The 3,508-nt window shown below is 40.2% G+C and overlaps 1 non-coding gene across 1 annotated transcript; it reads left to right on the forward strand.

Moving 5' to 3' along the window:
* The first annotated feature begins 926 nt into the window (after window positions 1–926).
* Window positions 927–1,032, forward strand: LOC139903208 (small nucleolar RNA R71). The gene has a single exon (XR_011778048.1). It is a non-coding gene; the product is annotated as a small nucleolar RNA R71 (small nucleolar RNA).
* The last annotated feature ends 2,476 nt before the right edge of the window (window positions 1,033–3,508 follow it).

Genomic DNA, 3,508 nt, shown 5'->3' on the forward strand with positions numbered 1-3,508 from the left:
AGGGTAATATATATGAACTGGAGTTGCAGTGGGCAGCTTCTGAGTGTATGTCAATTTTTTCTTTAGCCTAGCTGACCTTCTCCGTAGTTCTTCCTCTGGGATTATGGAGTCCATTTGCTTAGCTTCCTCTATGTGGGGATTTTGGATAGTATTACTTGGTAATCTTCTTTGTGGTCGGGTTTCAAGGCATTGTGATAACTGTCCGAGCTGTGTTTCTAGACTTTTGAGTAGAGCTAATTGATTTCTCATTAGTATCTCCGTATGGTCTTGTCTAGATGCATTTCTCTGATTTAGATATTGTTGTCCTTGAATGAACTGAGTTAATTGATCATCAGCCCCGAGAGTAGGGTTGGTTACTTTTGTAATTTGGGTGGTTGGGGAATTTTCCTCAGCTGGTGGACCAGTGAGTGGAAGTGGTTGATCGTAGGTTAATTGAGATTGTTGGGGTGGATATGGTGGGTAACGATAGCGAAAAGGCTGGTTGTTTCTATGAAAGTGGTTAACCCTAGGTTGTTGATTGAATCCAGAATTTGATTCACGAGCTGGGTATTAAACGTAACAGACAGAACCGTTAGGGTTCTCGTACTCAACTTGATATTGGATTGGTATAATTAACACAGGCTTGAACCTGGTTAACCTACTATAGCTGCGTTTTCAATTCTCTCATTTGTTTGGCGAGAGATTCCATCTTATCCGTGAGGGATTTGATGGCCTCTGTTTGATTGTTAAGTGCGAAGAGTGGGGCAGATGATGGAGTTGTTTCACCACTGTTCCAGTCATGATGATGCATTGTCATGTTCTCGAGCAACTCCCATGCTTCTTTTGCGGTTTGGTTCAACAGATTTTCTTGAGCTACTGCATCGATCGTCATCCTATGATTTACCGTAAGACCATTGTAGAAGGTACAGATCAGAGCTGACTGTTCTAACTGGTGATTAGGGCATTTCTTCAATAGGGTTTTCAATCGCTCCCATCCAGTGTAAAGAGATTCATCATAATTTTGTTTAAAGTTAATGATGTCATTCTTAAGTTTGGTTTATTTAGAAGGAGGGAAATATTTGGTTAGGAATTTAGTAGCCATCTCCGTCCATGACGTGATGGAATCTTTTTCTAATCCTTCAAACCATGTATGTGCATGATGAGTAAGAGAATAGGGGAACAAGTATTACTTTTTGCAGCTAAGTCATCTTCCAAAGTGTTATGTTTATTATTTGGTTTAGGGAAAGATGGAGGATATACAAAAGGTGATTCTACTATGCCAGAAGGACCTACTGGTTCATAAAAGTTAAGATCACCCAGTGTCCTATACAAATAAGCAAGTGATTCTGCTAGTAGTGGTGATTGAACAAAAGTTGAGTTACCACTGCCCCAGATAGTATAATTTGCAGCAACAGCAGAATAGTTATCAGTATTAACTCCCAGCTCATCCTCCTTTGCTGGGTCTTCAATTCTTCTTTCACCCAGCAGCACACTTCTAGCTGAGTCTTCTATCACAGCACTCCTTGCTGTGTCTTCAGTACCAGCTAACTAATTAGTATTAGCCGGTACAACTGCCACAGTACCTTCACCAGCTGCCTCAAATAAGGGCTCTTTCCTTAGGGGCTGGTTTTCCCTAGGGGCAGATTTTACAATTTGTTTATCAATAGGCTTGGGTTCAGCTGGTGGTTCTTGTGTGGATACTGGTTCTTGTGGAGGCAGTAGGGGAGTTATTGCAAGATACTTACCCTCAGCAACAGACAGATCTGTCTCTACTGGCTTCTCTTCATCATAATCAAGGTTGATGATCTCTACTGGCTGTCCCAATAGGCTGAGCAGAAGAAGCAGGTTGAGAAGATTGGCTGGTTTGTCATCATACCATCCAGCCATTTCATAAACACATTAGCTCTTTCTCCCCATGACATGTTAGATTCTGATATCGGCCAAAAAGTCACGTTTTTACCCCCGATATTAAGCCCTAAAACCCATAAAGTTCTAAACTTTATCGCAAAAATAATCGCTTTGTCATTTATTTTTGTAGATTAAGTAATTATAAAGGCAAAGCAAGAAGAATCAAGAAAAACGGAGCTAAAACGAAGAATCTAGACCGAAAATGGTGAAAGACAAGAAAACAAGTTACGATCCATGAAATCAGGCTGACCAGGCATGCCAAACGGCCTGCCAAACGGCCTGCCAAACGGCCTGCCAAACGGCTTGCTTGGCTCAGAAACAGCCTGCCAAAAGGGCTTCAGAAAACGGGCCTTGCAAACGGGCGGGCCTGGCAATCGGCCTTGGCAAATGGCTTGCCAAACGGCTTGCCAGCCGTTTGCAGGCAAAATTCAAGTCTATTTATAGGGCCTTCTCCATCCATTTCAACACACACTCAATTTATAATTCATTTTATATTTTCAAGTTTTAGGTTAGTTTTTAGTAGTAGCTAGCTTAGCTTTTATTTTCCGGAGGATATCCCGGTGAGTCCCTGCGATCTCGGGCTGATTTCTTCGGCCCTTTCAGGTTTTTATCTGAAACGCTTGTCTTTTGTATTAAACATGTATTCTTACCTTTTATGTTTAATAATGCTTTCCGATATTACCATTATAGCTTAATTAATCTGTATGTTTCCATGATAGAAGTTTGGGTTAGCGTAATTATGTTAAAATAGTACGGTTATCGTTGTTATGCTGAACTAGGAAGTCTGATAGATTTTTATGCTAGCATCATAAGGATTAACCAACCTAGATTGTGATCAGAACTTTTCCACCTATATGAACTTAGCTACTTCATAGTATTAAGACCCCTGGTTATACTATATCTGAAGATTCTATGAACTCGGTATGGCCGGAGTTCCCGAGAGGCATTTAATGCGCTTTTAGGACACGGAACATAGGAATTGAGACATGAATGACCTAGTATGCCTATTGACTGTTCCGAAGAGACCTCTTAGGAGCTGTTAAGATCTAGCTAGTGCCCTAACTATATGACCCAAACCTATTGCATGTTCTTATTTGATTGTTGCCTTAGGATTAAGCCATAACAACGGTTGAGGTACCTGTTAGGTTTCTATCTGCTTTACTATCAGTATATTAACTTTAATTCTGTATAATATTTATCTTGGTTTGATCTCATTAGTATGATGAAATGGTTGTTAGTTTTCATTTAAAGTTTTGTCAACTTAATCCGACGGACTCCTTCCGTTTATGATCAGTGTTCAATCAACACGGCACGTTGTTATATAGTTAACCAAACTGATAACGAGGATTAGGATTAGAACTCAACTCACTAAGAAACCTAGTGATTTACTAAGGACAACCTCCAAGGTATAGTCACGCTTCAGTTATACAACCACGTGACATACTTCTCAATACTCAACGAGAACTCTGAGAGTATAGAGATAAGTAGGTCTGTGTAATTGGCTCATCCAACCAGATCTACACCATTTCAATCACAAGCTTCAATATCAACGTAATTACCTTTTCCTAGCCCAAACTAATATCTTGGTCAACATTTCCTTGATCTGCATACTTCGGACATC

Source organism: Rutidosis leptorrhynchoides, chromosome 3 (genome assembly GCF_046630445.1).
Source record: "Rutidosis leptorrhynchoides isolate AG116_Rl617_1_P2 chromosome 3, CSIRO_AGI_Rlap_v1, whole genome shotgun sequence".
In the NCBI taxonomy this organism is placed as follows: Eukaryota; Viridiplantae; Streptophyta; class Magnoliopsida; order Asterales; family Asteraceae; genus Rutidosis; species Rutidosis leptorrhynchoides.